This window comes from Equus przewalskii, chromosome 19 (genome assembly GCF_037783145.1).
Source record: "Equus przewalskii isolate Varuska chromosome 19, EquPr2, whole genome shotgun sequence".
NCBI lineage: Eukaryota > Metazoa > Chordata > Mammalia > Perissodactyla > Equidae > Equus > Equus przewalskii.
Window position 1 is genome coordinate 26,038,721 of NC_091849.1, and position 17,357 is coordinate 26,056,077.

The 17,357-nt window shown below is 40.3% G+C and overlaps 3 non-coding genes across 3 annotated transcripts; 2 read left to right on the forward strand and 1 right to left on the reverse strand.

The window, feature by feature from the left end:
* Positions 1 to 5,230: 5,230 nt before the first annotated feature.
* Positions 5,231 to 5,302, forward strand: TRNAH-GUG (transfer RNA histidin (anticodon GUG)). Its single transcript has one exon. It is a non-coding gene; the product is annotated as a tRNA-His (tRNA).
* Positions 5,303 to 10,910: 5,608 nt separating this feature from the next.
* Positions 10,911 to 10,983, reverse strand: TRNAV-UAC (transfer RNA valine (anticodon UAC)). Its single transcript has one exon. It is a non-coding gene; the product is annotated as a tRNA-Val (tRNA).
* Positions 10,984 to 15,404: 4,421 nt separating this feature from the next.
* Positions 15,405 to 15,478, forward strand: TRNAT-AGU (transfer RNA threonine (anticodon AGU)). The gene has a single exon. It is a non-coding gene; the product is annotated as a tRNA-Thr (tRNA).
* Positions 15,479 to 17,357: the final 1,879 nt, after the last annotated feature.

A 17,357-nucleotide genomic window follows, 5' to 3' on the forward strand; every position in this document is an offset into this window, starting at 1 on the left:
GCACGTTAAAACCAGTGGATCCCGTGGATGCACGGCCATTGCTGCAAAATATGTGCCATGCTTAGAGGCATTTTTTGAGATACCATGATGATGGGAAAGGTATTCTCTAAGTCCTCGGATGGTGGTAGGAGTTAAAACATACAAGCAAGAAAAGCAAATCCAGACCCTAAATATGTGTCCATCCCTGTAAGGAAAAATTAGTGCTTCCTCCATGAAAGAAGGGTCCAGTATAATCAACTCACTGACTAGTGGCCAGCTGATAGTTCCCTGGAGATGATACTGTAAGGGGTGTAGCAGTGGCCTCTCTTGTTGGCAAGTAGTGGTCAGCAGTGGTGGTAGCCCAATCAGCTTGGTGTTAGTAATCCCATAATTTGAACCCATCAATAGGCTTCATCTCCACCACTATGAACTCCTTTGTACATAGACAATTTTGCAATCACTGGTTGGCTGGGGAAAGAGGTTGACTGATCCTCACAGGATAGGTCATCATTTCCACCTGAGGGGAGAGCCTTTCTCATGAGGGAAGCCCTCTTGTGAGCATTTTGGTATGACTCAAATATATTCACTATCTGTGTCTATTCACATTACACTCCACAAGATATTCATGATGTTAATTTTCTAGTCTTGTTTTCCCTGTCCTTGACTAGCTGGATAACTCATTAGTCACTGTCCATAAATTAGTAAAGATACATATAGATTTGCTTTTCCTACATCAGGCCAGATTCCCTCCCGTGAGAATGGATGTACTACCCAATGTTCTGCTGACGGGGAGAATTTCTCTTCACTACTCTCTCTCTCAGCCTCCTATTCTTAAGTGGAATTGTAGCTTGTAGGGCACAGCCATCCAATTCTACCTGGTTATAGAATGCTCTGCAAAGCCAATCAAAACAGACCAGTGATTGTTAATCCTCTGGTAACTAGTCATAGGAAGTTTACTGTGAGGTCATAAAAAGCGGTTGAATAAGACATAACAAAGCAGTAAGAACAAATACCATAGGAGTCTGGGCATTACACATACTCTCCAGACTATCTCAGATCTGGTCGTGTCTATAGAATTTCATTTCAAAATGAAATGCCACAGTGCATATCCATTTTTATAATTCAGTAGATCACAGAATACTCAGTTTCTGGTGAATATTCTGGGACACATGTTTACTTTGTGTCCCATCGTCAGGCATTCAGTAACTAAAATGGTCCAGTAGAAGCTAGAAGTTATTTTTCAAAGAAAGAATAGTTGTCATCAGAATAAAATATGGCCTTATTCCAAATCCCCAGGTGTGATGCTCTTCATGAGCTTTGCAAGAGTCTCCTTAGAGCATTTCTGTCTGCCATGGATAACTCCAGGCCAATGGCTCTTCTGTGTTACAAAGCCCAAGCGGTAAGATATTTACACTTCAAAGGGGGCCCTAATAAAAAGCATCAGGCTTACAAATTATCTGGCAGCTGGTGACCGTAGCACACCCAGATATAGTACACACGTTGCTTCCAAAATCCAAAGAGGCCTATCAAGCATTGAGTTTCTGAAGGTGGGAGTTCTGAGGAGCAGCAACTTGTTTCTCACTCTTGCGAGAATATTCGGAAATATCTCACATCACCAGACCCCCATAAGCTTCTCTGCAGCAGTCTCTTGAACTTTCATGTTTTTTATCTCTAAACTCTGGGATTCACATCTCTTACTAAGACATCTAGTATATTTGCTATTTTCTGCTCACCAGGACCAGCTTCCACAGTGTTGTCATTGTAATGCGTCAGCATCATATTCTGTAGGACACTAAGATAACAACATTCCTCTGGAGTGCATTATGATAAAACAATTTTCAGATCCCTTTGGCAAATAGTAAAAGTATATATATATATATTTCCCATCTAAAAGCAAACAATTTCGGGGGCCAGCCCCGTGGCCCAGTGGTTAAGTTTGCGCACTCGGCTGCAGTGGCCGAGGGTTTCACTGGTTCAGATCCTGGGTGCGGACATGGCACCACTCATCAGGTCACATTGAGGCAACGTCCCACGTGCCACAACTAGAAGGACCCACAACTAAAAATATGCAACTATGTACCCAGGGGCTATGGGGAGATAAAGCGGGGAAAAAAAAAAAAAGATTGGCAACAGTTGTTAGCTCAGGTGCCAATCTTTAAAAAAAATTAAATTAAAAGCAAACAATTTCTAGTTTTATTTACTAATCGAGATTAGGAAAAATATTTCTTAGTGCTTACCAGGTACCAGAAGTCATGATGAGCTGCTCCCCAACCCCCATGAATCACATATGATGGTACAGTGAGCATTTGGTTTCAATATATGATTAAGTTTGCAGTAATCTACTCTCATTCTCTGTTACCCATCCAACTTTTGTACCAAATGGAGAGGAGTAGAAAGTTTAGGTTTGAGGAAAAGATCAAGAATTCAGTTTCAGACATATTAAATTTGAAATGTCTATTAGACATCTGAAGGAGCTATCACCTGCGAAGTTGAGTATCATGTTTGGAGTCTGGGGTAGAGGTCTTGGCTGAAATCTCAGAGTATGGGTGCAACCAGGTGTAATCACCAAGGAAGCAAGAGAAGACAGAGAACAAGGACTGAGCCTTGAGGACTTGAGGAAGTAAGAAGAAACCAGCAAACAAAACTGAGAAGTAGGGGCTAATGAAATGGAAGAAAAATCTGCAGAGTGGTGTCTTATAATCAACATGAAGAAATATTTCCAGGAGAAGGGAGTGATCAGCTGTGTCACATGCTGCTGCAAATTCAAATAAGATGAAGACTAACAATGTACTAGATAGAGCAATTTCAATTAGTGAAATTTAAAAGATAAGTTTAAGTGGAGTGTTGGAAGCAAAGGTAAGTTGAAATATATTAAATAAAAGCAATGAGATGAAAGAAATAAGATATACGTTTGATGACACTTTGGGGAAATATGGGTATAAACTGAAGGACAGTAATGTCAGCTGAAAGGATAATGGGAGCAAGAGAATGTTTCTTTCAGATGAAAGAAATAAAAACATCTTTGAATGTTGTTGGGAAAGACTCTATAGAGAAATCTTTTTTTATATAACATAGGAGAGAGAGAGAGAGGAAAGAGTTGCTTACCCTTGAGTAGGAGAGAGGGTTTTCAACTAATTTCTTACAGGAAGTTGAGGAAAGTCAGAAGAAGAGTCCACGGCATTGTAAATGTAGAGCTGGTGGTTTGGACAATGCCAGCTTGTCTCTTATATGACTCGGAATCACCGTAATGAATGTGCCAGACAAAGTCCTCAGAAAGCCCTTCAAAAATAAAAAGCTGGGCCGGCCTGGTGGTACAGCGGTTAAGTTCGCACATTCCACTTCGGCGGCCGGGGGTTTGCTGGTTCCCATCCCGGTGTGAACATGGCACCGCTTGGCAAGCCATGCCCGTGGTAGGCGTCCCACATATAAAGTAGAGGAAGATGGGCACAGATGTTAGCTCAGGGCCAGTCTTCCTCAAAAAAATAAATAAATAAAAAGTGAAAGAAAAGAGGTCATTTTCTAGGCCCGTGCCACACCAAGGACTGGCACACAGGATTAGCTTCTCTGTCTCCTTACTGAGAAGCACATGCAGGTCAACTCAACTGCCAAAAAATATCCCAGCAGAAAATGCCAAAAAGCACTTGTGTCCACAGCAGCTTTCTAAATAGGACGAGAGGAAGTCCCTGAGGGAAGGAGAGGAAGGAGAGGTCCCACTCAAACAGGCCTGAGACAGAGGCAGCCTACAGTCCTTGCACTGGCAGTGTTTCCTTTCCTTCAACTTAACTGAGCTCACGTCCCTGAGACTGGGAAAATCTCTAGCGCTCTTGCCTGATCACAAAATTAATATTGGGAAGCAGGTAATTCTTCAGCAAACTTGCCAGCAATTAGGATGGCTTTGTGTAATCTAGAAGAAAGGAGATTTAAAAAAAAAAAAAAAAGTCTCATAAAATGGCCCTACTGAGAGGCTGTCTGTGGACAGGTGCTGACATAATTCTGAACTCCTTTAAGTTTCTCTTGATCTTTTCCCACCACCTGCCCTAATCTGAACATCATCCTCCACATGCAATAAAGTTGTGTCTGCAGTGTGTGGCCACAGGCTGTAGCGAGAAGTTGCTTTCCTGAAGCATTGGTTTGGAATCTCTGCCGGTTCATTCATTCTGAGGCCAAACGATATTCATAAAGAACCTACTAAATGTGGAGCCGTGGTGATAGGCTGTGGAGCACAGTGGGGGAGTTGGGGTCAGAAGACTGACATTAATTAAAAATAATTCCAATAACTAATATATCATAAGAAACCGATATAGGGACATTGAAGGAAAAGTTTAAAATGATCACGGAACAGAGAAAACAAAATTTAACCCAGACTGGGAGGAACGTATTGTGGGGAGAAGGGAGGTCGGGAAAAGCTTCCCGATGAATTGAAGCTAAAGTGGAGAGCTGAAGCAGGAATCAAATTTCACCAGGAAAAGAGAACAAAGGAAATCACTCCATACTAAGGAAAGAGCGCGCGCAGGACCCTCACTCTAGAGATCATGTTCGCAGCGTAGCCTTCCAGGGGGAGGGGGTGTCCCAGAACGCTTCCGGGCCACACAAGACAGAAGCAAGTTCTCCTATCCCCCTTCTGGCAACCTAGGTAGACAGGGAGAAAGAAATTTCAACGCCGTCTGAGCGCCCCAGGACACCGAGCATTTTCTGACAGTCCAGAGTGGGCGTGCTGAGTCCCTGGCGCGCCGTGCCGGCTTCTCACAGACACATGGGTCAGGACCAAGCCGCATATGTTCCCGGGACCAGAGGCTCACTTCTGGCACGCGATAAGATGCCAGATTGCACACCAAGCACCCGGAGATTCTGACCGGTTTTACCAAAAATGGGACCCAGGAAGGTTCACTTTGAAGCAGCACTCTCCATTTTGTTGCCAGAGGTCTGAGGACCAAGCTTTTTTAAACTAAGCAAGAAACATGCCTGGGTTGGGAGTGGAAGTGAGAGTTATGAGTTCGCAAGTGTCACCAACCCCAGAGAGGAGCCACCAGGTTTGGAAAATTCCGTGTAGTGAAACATTTTTTGTTCACTTTGGTTTATTTGCCAGAAGCAAAATATTGGAGATGGGAGGAAGAGAATAGGGCGGTAAACTGGGTAGGTAATTCTAAATGAGGACGGAAGACAAAGTGCAGTTTTCTTTAGACGACGAAAACAGACGTTCCTGAGAAATGAGCAAAGGTAGGGCGCCAGAAGAGGTGGCTCTCAGTGGCTTGCCGTGATCGTATAGTGGTTAGTACTCTGCGTTGTGGCCGCAGCAACCTCGGTTCGAATCCGAGTCACGGCAGAAGATTGAGGTCTTATGTGCACTTTTCTTTTTTTCAACACTGCAGTGGAAACAGTCTCCGAAAGACCCATGCAAAATTGAAGGGACTCCTAATCTAATAGGAACCCCAAAAGACAAATATTCATCACCCTGCCCCCACCAGCTAGTCAAACAGAAAGTGTCTATGGTTTTTGTTTTTCTTTTTTCTCTTTCCAGTGCTTCTCTTCTCAGCCATACCCAAGTCCAACAGTCCCGTTGGCACTAGCTGGAAGCCCCAAAGAAGAAATTGAGATAATAAAAGTAGAAAACTTTTCCTTTTAAATGCGAGAAATGACTGTTCAAATGCAGATCCAGGTTTATTGTGGCTATCTTTCCTCGCACACAAAGAACTGATCACGAATCGTGCTTTTCTAAGTACGCTGCCTGGGCCAGTGATGAGAAACTGTAAACTTTCATAATCGAGAGAAAAGTGCAGGAACTATTGGGGCAAAACAAAGTCATGGCTCAGAAAAGTAGCCCCTATCTCTAGCCTTTTCAGTTTCTAGAGTTAGAAAGGGGCAAGTGGACTGGGTAAGATGGGAGTAGAGGAGAGTTGATCTGAGATGGGGAGATGGCTGGAAAGGAGAAGCAGTTGATGCTACCTGGGGACCACAGCAAGGTGATTCCAGACAAGCAGATCCCCAGAAGAGCTTCCATGAGGCTATTCCTGCCGTAGCACAGCACTGAGATCACATAAATGGCACCTCATCTCCCCTGGACCTTGTGGATTGTGAGTGCTCAAAAAACACTGCCTTCTTTTTCATATTATTAGCAGCTTATTAGAAGTTTCATCATAAAGATATCGTCTTTGGCTTCCTAAAACTTTCCCATCTTAGGACTAAAATAGCCCGCATTCCTTCCCCAACTGTCTGCCTGACACGGATTCTGCAACTCGCACCAACAAAGCTTCAGAGATATTGTAACGGAGCTGAAATGTCTTATACTTCAGATGTCATTCCTCCAGCAGCTCAGCTCTGAGACCGCTTCCCAGTAGTCTAACAGCATTCATGTTCACTTGTATCATGTCTATCTCAATTTTCTCTTTTGTCTATGTCATTTCTACTGAGTTTTACATGAGTGAGGACAGGGATGAAGAGCATTGACCCAGAAGGACCAGCTCCTGTCAATTCTTTTGCCACCAGTGAAGGAAGAAACGTGGATTTGGAACAGAGACAAATATCTTGATCTTGCAATTCTCTAGAACACATTTTCTCCAATTCTTACTGGCCTGAGTAGCAGAAATCCATAGACTATGGCCCAGAGGCTACCTCTTAGTAAGAGAGTTAATGCCCTTAGTGATAGGAGTAAAGAAGACCTACACTCTATGATTTGCTCAAAAAGTAGAGAGCTTTTTGGTATGTACCATATGGTATTCAGTGCCAAGCATGTGTTTATATTAGATGTGTCAGGTTCTCTGGTTCACAATTAGATTGCGTAGCTTTGAGTGAGCATCACTAGCAAATCTGGTGTAAATTGAGCAGGGGAATTATGAGATAAAAAGTTTAAGTTTTACAGATGTCCTTTTATGAATGCATGAATATTGGTCTGGGAGCATCCTACACAACCTATTAACCACAGTTGCAGAGAGAAAACTGCCCTCCTATATCTATGGCACTCATGATCTGTTTCTTTAATTTCTCTGTGCCTCATCATCCTCACCTCTTAATGGAAGTTAAGGAAAATTACCACATTCTACAATTGTTCTAAAGACTTCATTGGGTAATATGCATGATGGCAGTAGTTCAGTGAGGTGCAAACCAAAAATATGACAAAATAAACCATTGTTCTTATTGTTAAATAAATAGCATTGCTGCTTACATGGAAGAAGACCTTTGTGCAGTTGCAAACACAGATGTTGCAAGTGCTGGTGCCAAACTCGGCATCTATTTAAATTGATGGTAGTTCTCTGCTATTTTGACAGTGATAAACTAATTACAACCATAGCAGGAAGAGTTTTGTCTGTCCTCAGGATTAAGGTTTATTTCAAGATTTCAGCTAGGCCATTTATAAAGCCAATGATGGCCAAAATGTTTGCCATAGTAGGCTATAAATTTGGGGAAGGCACAGAGGTCTTAGAGAAAGACAGATCATAGGAAGAATGGCCACAAAAGTCAGGGAATCCGGAAAAGGAAAGATTTACACCAAAGAAACTTTCCTCTAATACTGGCAGAAATCCACAAGGAGCACACTAGGGGGGAGTTTGGGAATGTTAATTTCTCCCTGGGGTACAGCAGTCTGGCTCTATCCATACCACTCTGGCACCTTCTTTAAATTAAAATGGCTGCTCATATTTTGGAAAGCTTTCCAAAAGGAGAAACAAAAGGTTTTTCCTCCAGGTCCTTAGGTAGGCTTTAGCAAAACTTACCAAAGCACTTCCCTGTCAGTGAGAAGAAGTCAGGGAATAGCTAGACCTCACAAAGAACTTGAGTCAAGAAAGCAGAAAAATGTGTAGGTCCTGGCCTTGTGATAAGTTAGGTAGTGAGCAGAAGCTCATGGCCTACATCAAGATAAATCAAAGGCAACTCCTTTCTCAGTTAAGGAATAAAAACTTGACCTCAACTTCAATAGGCCTCCAAAGGCATCTTCATCGCTGTGGATCTCCCAGCCTTCTCAGTCTTTCCTCTAAGTATGAGGCCCAGGGGAGGACAGACTCCTATGGAGAGAGGCTGGAAAAGGAGAAGCAGCAAACGCTGATCTGAGTGGGACAGGTAAAAGCAGTCTCAATGAGAAGAGAGAGAAATGGTGATTCATGTTGGTTCTGCCCCACAGCTCTTGGTGGACCCTTGGCTGAGAAAGAGTTTTTAGCAATTCTCCACTGCCTTAGCTGAAATGTCTAAGAGCTTTGCTTTTCACGTTTCAGCCTGTAATCCACCTGTAATTAATTTTTATGTATATTGTAAGGTATGGATTTTCTTCTAATATGTATAATTGACCCAGCAATACTTAATGAATAGTCTATATTTGCCTTCTGATCTGCCCTGCCAGCTATATATCAGCTATGATGTTTCATTATTTGCTTTGATCTATATTGTGCTATCCATTCTGTTCCATTGATTTATTTCTCTATCTCGGCAAAAATACCATCCATATTAATTACCATCCTTTACAGTACATCTCATATTTAGAAGAGAAAGCAGTTCTATCATCTTTTTCTTCTCTTTAAAATGATTCAGCTTGCTAAAACTACCCTAGTTCTTCGAAGTATTAGAATTTATCGGAATTTTGATTGAAATCTCATTCAATATTTGTATTATTTTAAAGAAACCTTGGATTACTATTTTATGTAGAACTTTTGTTCTCATTAATATGATGTATGTCTGCATTTATTGAAGGAGTTTTTTTGTGTCTTTCCATAATATTTTATAATTCTCCCCCTGTAAGTATTGTACATAATTTGTCAGACTAACTCTTAGGTATAATTTTTAAAACCCTACTTTCTGTCTATTTCTGAATTAAAATTATGAACAGTATCTAGCAAATGTGTTATACTCATTTATTGATTTTAAACATTTATTCATTGTCCAACTTTCTCTATAGATATATCATCTGCAAATAATGATTCCTTATTTATTCCTTTTCAATCCTTATAGATATTTTCTAATTGCAAACCATCCTAACAAACTACTATTGCTCCTGCCACATGGGATAAGTAATCTTATTTTTATTTGCACAATTTTCAATAGGTCTTATTATTTCAACTCCAAATTCATCCACCAGTTATTTAAATCTCCTTTCAGGGTGTTTATGCACATCCAGGTTTCTCTCAACTTCATCTCCTTGGAGAATTCTTCCCCAGATATTTCTGAACTCTTGAAGTCTAGTCTAGCTCCCCTTAACACTTCATGTATATGATATTCCTCTCATCCTGGCTTATCTCTCCACACATCTCTTATGTTATATTTGCATCTCATCCTTTCTATATGCCAAGTCTTCCTATTTCTTGACTTACCTTTTCATTTTGGTGGAACATATCCTCCAGTGGATCCTGTGAAAGGGAGTACTGGAGGTAAATTTTATGAAGCAATGTATATTTGAAAATATCTCTCTTTTCACTCACACTTGATGGATACCTGGGTTTCATACCGATTTCCATAGTATATTTCATCTTCTTTCAGATTTGAAGCTATTGTTTCACTGTCTTCTAGCTTTTGGTGTCAAGCTTGAAAAGGCAGCTATTCCATTAACTGATCCTTTTTTGTGACTTGTTTTTTCCCCTCTCTAGTATATTTTATGCTCTTGTCTGTTTCCCCAGTAGTTAAATATAAAAACATTTTTATCCTTTTTACTGACGACTTAGTGATCCCTGCCTATCTAGTTGTTTTTTTGGTTCGGTTTTGGTTTAGTTTAGTATTGTTATATGTACCTGTCTTTTTGATGTTTATCTTCTTTGCATTTTCCTTATTCTTTATTTCTGGAAGTAATATTATTTAGATGTTGCACATCCTAGATTTTTTTCTCTAATATACTCGTTTTTTTCTCTCCATCACTATTTTTTTTCGCTTGATATTCCAGAATATTATTATACTTTATGATCTACTTAGTGAATTTTTCATTTTTAATAATATATTTTTACTTTAAAAATAGCCTCTTTCCTTGTGTGAATACACTTTTCTTTATCTCAGTATGCAATGTTGTCTCCCATCTTTCCAAGTATATTAATATTGATTTATTCTCAGCATTGTTCTACCTATGCAGCCTTTGTTCCTCAAGTTGCTTCCTGTTTCTGTTTTCTGTTACCTTTCTTTCATATATTCTTCAGATGTATGGTGATTTTCTATTCATACTTAAGAGCAGGATACTGGAAATTTGATCGGAAGCTCTGACCCTCTGGATGGCACTTTATTGTGAGCAGAAGTGTGGTTGAAGAAGACTGGGAAGTCTCACTGTGTAAGATTGAAGTTTTCGTCTATTTCTCTTGTTTTTATTAATGAACCACAACCAACAACTTCTCAAATGCTTCCCATGCCAGAGACCTCTGTTTTATCCTCTTAGGAAAATAAACCTGGAGTCTTCTTCCTGAGAACTTCCAGGCGGCAGCTGGGAGAGCTTGACTTTCTGGGAAAGAACGTGAGTCCCCCGAAGGACTGGGAAATTACTGGAGGAGCCAGCCTCTGTTCAGATTTGACCACACACTTTTTTGGCGTTGTTCCTAATCTGAGGCCCAGGGCTACTCCCTTTTGAGCTAAAACGGTGTATTCGCCTCTCCGCCCAGTTTTACAATTTAAGGAATTCTTGCGGATTAGGCTCTCGCACTCCGGAGGTGAGAAAATATTTAGTCTCGAGCGCTGGGGCTTCATTGAAACTTACTTCTTCCTAACTCTTCAGTTGGCTAGAGGCAGCAGAAATAACAAGACCAGATTTTGCGACAACGTGATGCTGCACTGCGCCCCAGAGCTAAGCAATGTATGAAAGAGGATCTCCCAAAGAAAAGCTGGGAGAGAATCATCAATTCTGTTTTTCCGTTAGCACTCTCAGAAGCATACATTTTTTTAAAATAATGATTTTTTTAAAAAAAAAAAAAAAAGAAAAAACTCTCTGTTTTCCTTCATACGGGGGAAGAAAAAACAAAGAAAACAAAAGTCTCAGTAACTGGTTCCACTGGGGATCGAACCCAGGACCTTCTGCGTGTAAAGCAGACGTGATAACCACTACACTATGGAACCGTGAGCTGGTAAATATCTGCATGGCCACAAATACAAAAGTTCCTGGACAAATATACTAGAAAATGTTTATCTGATTCAATGATAGGTAATTTTGTTTGAATACAGGGGACTCTGGTACTAAATGGCATTTCCAGTGCATCTCACTCACGCACAATGTTGAAATATCCTCAAGTAGAGTCATCTGTGAACACACGAGAAAAAATTATCTAAAACCATATTCTTGATTTGTGCCCCTTTGAACACTTCTAGACTAATCTGTATTCATACATTCATTCAAAGATTATTCTGAGCGTCTGCCACGTGCCAAGCGCTTGTCGCGGCGCTGCGGATAGAGCAGTGCAACAATAAAAACCCCTGGGTGGATGCATCTTACGTTGTAGTTCCTAGCAAATAACAAGTGCTAAATAAATGTATCTTTATTTCAAAGGAATTATAAACGAAATTAGCAGCAGTCTCATGATCTTCCTTTATTTGCAGCTGGGTCAGAGCTGGCCTATTGAGGACTGCTCACTAAGTTAGGCTTAGGATATTTGTGCATTACAATGGGAGGCAATAAATGTTCAATTGTAGGGGTTCAGAGCATGCCACCCCAAAATATGCCCCTCTGGTATGTTGATTATTTTGAATTAAAGGCTTCAAGTGCCTTTTTTTCAAGTAAACAGCAGATGCAAGAAGGGCACTCTTACCTTCATTTTTCTTCCCGAAGGCAGGAGATAAAATACCCATGTGAAAGGTGCCCTCTCTGTACCAGGAGGAAGGATGCCTTCTTATCACCAGAGACAGGGAGTCAAGGCTGAGACACATCTGTACAAAAAAATCTTGTTGAGCTAACCCTTATCTTCCTAGTCACTTTTCCACAATTAACTGCCCTAGCCCAAACCCCTTTGTCTTGTCACATTTTCACAATGTTTGTCCAACCTAGTATGTAAGCAGTGAGCTCTAACTGCTTCTTTGAGTCATCATTTTTCTTGTGAGGGCTCCCGTGTACACGCAAAAATAACTTAATAAAATGTGTGTGTTTTTCTCATATTAATCTGTTTTATGTCAGTTTAAGTCTTAGGCACATCCAGACACCCTAAGAGGGCAGAGAAGAAATTTTACCTCCCCTGCACCATCTGTCTCTCTCCCCTCCCTTCCTCCCTTGACACAGTATTGGTCTGTGAAGTCTCCTTCAAACTCTGGGCCCTGCTCTCCAGAGCCTTAGCGAAGAGTTGGAAGCCTTTCGAAAGGTGGTGAGAGCCACCAGGCCAAGGAGGTTGTTTGCAGGACACATAATCCTAGTTGTTCCTTTGTGTTGTCCAAGGTTTTCTCAGTTTTTATTTTTCCTTAAAATCAAATTACAGTAGACTTAGAAACTGATGGACTTGGGGTGGTTATACCAAGTCAATGGTGAGCTAGTACCGTGACAGAAAGACTCAACTGGGCACCTATTAAACACTGCCTACTAGGATTTTTTTTCCAGGCTCTGAAGGTAAGATGCAGGATTATAGAAGAGAGAAAAATAGTAAAATAGCCCAAGTACAAAACAGAAACTCAGAGTTTTTCTGAAACCAACAAGAAGGTTTTCTAGCTCTTATTGAAAAAGACAAATTAGAAGATAAGATCATGTGCCAGAAGCAAGGATTGAACCTACACAGATATGCAACCTGTAAACTTTAAGTTCAAAACTTTACCTATTCACCCATTGCAGCAACATAGGATCCTTGTTCTCATATCTTTTTCTTATAAGAACCAAAATACTTGTTTACAGTTTGGGGGGCCTAGGGTTGACTTCATAGGTCCATGAAACATCAGCCCAAGCTCACAAGAACATAAGCAAAAAACAAATCTGTTGATTCGATTTGTTGTCTGACGGGAAATTCATAAAGTTTAATTCAAACAATTATTTTCTTAAAATATGTTATTTACATGCTATGACTTGTGCTGGATGTTAAAGAACAACTGGGTTCTCCCTGACCTTGAGCACATATATTCTAACAAGGAAAACATATAATTTTATTAATTACATAATTACATAACAATGTGAGGAGGCCAAGATAAAGGAAGTGTAGGATGCTACATAAGCACCCACACATCCTGGAGACCCTTATAAACCAAAACTTTGGGCATTAAAAGACACAATTCCAATAGATTGCCATGTAAAAAATCAATACACTTATCTAGAAACCTAGATGGATCAACATCTCAAATGTGAAAAAGAAAATCTGTATATTTTCCTTTTTAGAGAAGAAAACGTTTTTTAACCTGGTAATAGAGAAAGACTCTTTAAGCACAACCTCAGAAGTAGAAATCATAAGAGGAAAAAAAAAGATAAATCCTTAACAAAATCAAAGATCTCCCATTAAATTCCTCTATTGACCAAGTCTATAGACAAGTAACATAATGGTAGACAATATTGCAAGGTCTAAAATTTACAATAGTCTAATAATTACAATATACTCCCTGTACATCAATGTGAAAAATACATCAATCTCAATAAGAACATGAGCAAATGATAAGAAAAGAGTCAATGTATGTAAGATGCAATTCAAATGGCTAACCAATGTATAAACGGATGCTCAAAATCTTTAGAAAACATAAATGCAAATTTAAAAAAACAATAATGAGATTTATCACTCTACACATATTAGATTATGAAGCAGAAAGCTGGATAATGTTAAGCATGGACGAAGATAAAGGGATATGCAGTGCTGGTGGGAGGGTCGGCTGGAAAATAAACTAGGATTAATTAGTCATTCTGCTCCCACATATATATCCCAATGAAACTCCCACACAAGTACATCACGGGGGATGGATGGGGAGGTGCCATGGGACAGTGGAGGCAACCTGTGAGTCCATCGCTGGGACAGAAGATAGGAAAAACATCATGAATGTCCACCATGAGAGTTTATGTAACAGAAGAAATGACTTATGTACACAGAGCAACTTTGATGGATCTTAAGGTCATAATGTTTTTTAAAAGGTATAAAAATATATAATAGACCATTCACGTAAATTTATAATATATGTGCACAGAACAAAAATGTCAACTTTGCAAAAAATACATATGATCAAAATGATACACAATAAACCAGTTAGAAAAGTTGCCTGCGTAAAGAGAGGAAAGGCAGCAAGACATGGGGACAAAGGGAATAAATAAATCTTGAAGTTTTGTAAGAAAGAGCAGGTAGATTAGGTGCAGGCTAGACTGGCAGGGAAGAGCTGGGGGACGACCAGAAGAAGTCAGGTATGCAGAAGATTTGTCCCAAGGAGATCTCCTAAGTGATGTCTCACCTCCCCAGGGTCTTGCACTTTGTGGGTGCTCAGCGAATGCATATGCCCTCATGCTTCCCCATAAAGCACAAGGCAGTTATTTAAACATTTCAGGATGATGGTCTGATCTGTTCTTCCCCCACGCTAAGCTGTATTCAGGCCAAACATGCCACAACCCCCTCTACGTTGTCAACCTGACATGGAACCTGTCAAATGAGAGAGCATCTTACTCTGCCAAGACACTCCCGACTCCATGCCCATTAGAGACTCCCACAGCATCCTGTGGGGGTTATCACACTGTACCCTAGTCTTCTCTTTACCTCTCTGTATCCTCCACTCAGTTTTACTTAAAATCTATGAAGGCAGAAATCAAGTCAGTTTTAGCCCAGAGGATCAGTGAGCAGAAAGAAACTATGCCAGAAGCAAAGTTTCCTCCTGAAGAACTCCACACTAAGCAGCAAATCTGTCGAGGCCCAAACTGTCTCTGGAAGACAGCCACTGTCTTTGGCACCTGACAGTGCCTAGTTTGGGCAAGTTCGAAGCAGGGTGGCTGCAAATCTCCTCTGGGTCAGTGTGTCCTCATCTGTGCTTGCTTTCTTGTGCCAGGTGAAATAAAATAGAAGGAAGCGTGATAGTCTTGTTTAAGTGCAGTGAATTAGCTCAGAAGGTAACACCGTGGGCTTTGTAAGCTGGCAGTAGTGAGATTCTTACATCCCTTGTTGTTTGTTTAGAGGTTTGGGGGGCAAATTTTTAAAACTTGCTTTCTTTACCTCCCTCCAGAATACAAATTCTGTAAGGGAAGAAATTTTTTTCTATTTTGTTCACTGTTCTACCTCCAATACCTAGAAAAGTACTTGAAATACGGTAATGACAATTGTGGACAAAATAAATTAACGGAGAAACAAATTTAAAATGTGTTGCAATATCCAATATTTCCTCTAGAGGGCAATAGTCACCACAAAATAGGAATTTAACTCTTCAATTTGAAATCATTTTTAAAACTTTGCATTGAAGAATGCATTTTTTAAACGTAGAAGTTTCATTTTAATATGAGTACAGAAACAGAGATGTGTTCTCTTTGCTACAAAATCAAGTAAATTTCTGGCGAATTGCTGCATTTCACAGAAAAATTTACAAATATGATATAATTGACCAGTGTCCTAGAAGTGGGCCCTGTGGCTTAGCTGGTCAAAGCGCCTGTCTAGTAAACAGGAGATCCTGGGTTCGAATCCCAGCGGGGCCTTCTCTGTTTGGTTTTGTATTTTCAATAGTGTAGTTGCCACTAAATATGTGGGAGATGCTTTCAGAAATTTATATAGCTGATAAAGCCTGTACTGAATTGTTATTCCAATTGCAGTCTCTTGCCAGATAATTACATCACAATATGAGGGTTTGGGATGAAGGGGAAAATAAATAAGTTTTCTGTAGTTCCTAGAAAGTGATGAATTTGCTGATGATTGGTTAAGACTAAGATAAGAATTGAGCAAAAACTATCTTGCAGTAGGAGATAGAGAGTAACTTTCAAATTGTCTTGGAAGTTCAGTCTCAGATCTCTTAGCCTGTCACAGCCAACATTTTCAGCAAAATGATGGATTTTGGTTGTCAGTGTCAGGCAAATAATTAATAAGCCATGGCATCTGGTTTGGAGTCAGACTCATTTTTACTCTTGAGAACAAGTAAGAGAGTACTGGTGAAATTTAGACTGTCACCACGTTGGGCTTGGATGTACATCCCTAAGACCTGTCTTATTTACGCATCAGTAGAACCTACTGAGTGCAAGGGGAAAAACTGGAGCTCAGTGACATTTTTAGGAAATAAATCACAAATAGATTATCACTTCCTTGAATCGTAAGTGACATTGTGGTTGTGGGAGATCAGAATTGGCCACCCCAAAATGTGTCTCTTTGGCATGAGGATTATTTTAGGATGGCTACTTTTAAAAACTGCAGACCTAGGAGAAGCTCCGAAAGGTAGAATTTACCCTTTGTGAGAGAAATTTACAATTGTATGGGGAATCTCCATCTGTAAAGGTAACTCCCTCTCTGTACCAGGAAAAAGGGGGCATGACCTTATCTCTAGAAACCCTTATGAATGCAGAAGATGAGGACTTACTTCTGCAATAATAACCTTACTCTTGTTTACTATGCTTTTCTGGTAATCTCCCATAACTGACTCCCCCCACCCCCAACATCCTCCTTTGTCTTTAGCTGAAGATAGTATTTCAGATGAGAGCCTCTCTCCTTTTGGTGAGTTACTCAGTTTGCCTGGGTTTCTCCCGTGTATACATGTATACATGCCCTCCCTCTATTTGCCTAAAAGCAGGACATAAATTAACAAAAAGTTTCTTTCTTCCCTCTGTACCAGGAAGGACAAAGGTTAATCTCCAGAGACAACTTGAGACCCTATCAGCCTGGAATCCAAATAACAAACTTTACTAACTTGTCTTTCTTTCCACCCTTGGAAGCCTAAAACTGCTTTCCTTTGTCCTGTCATTTCTCCACAAATTTATTGCTCTTTGTTGAAGATGCTATATTAGCTGGAATTCTAAGCCACCTCTGAGAGTGAAGTCATTTTTCCCTGGGTATCTCCCACGTATACATGACATGTTGATAAGCTTATGCTTGTTTTTCTCTTGTTAACCTGTATTTTATTACAGGGATCTCAGCTAAGAACTCAGAAGGGTAGAGGGAAAATTATTTTTCCTCCCCTACAGTCACAAGTTTCACATAACTTTAATACTGCAGTATTCTCTCCTTTCAAACTAAATACAGTGAATGTTGAAAATACCTTTAGACCCATATATCCTATATTAAAATGCTGTTATTCCTGCCCTATATGTACCAAAATCTCAGTCATGGAGGAACAAATGTGTTCTCAAATACCTGTCAATAGGCCCCTGACAAATAAAAATGGCAAGTAATAGGATATATTGGAGTATATGAGGAAGCCATTTTGTGTAAACCTAATTCGGCCTGACCTTGTCTTTCCAAAAGGGCCTGACCGAGGCCCTTGAGCATGCATTGTATATCTGCTTTAGATATTCCCTATGGCAAGAGCAAAGGCCCTTGAGATAAAGGTGCAACTTCCCTCCCCCTCCCAACGTTGGCATTCCCTTAAGGATT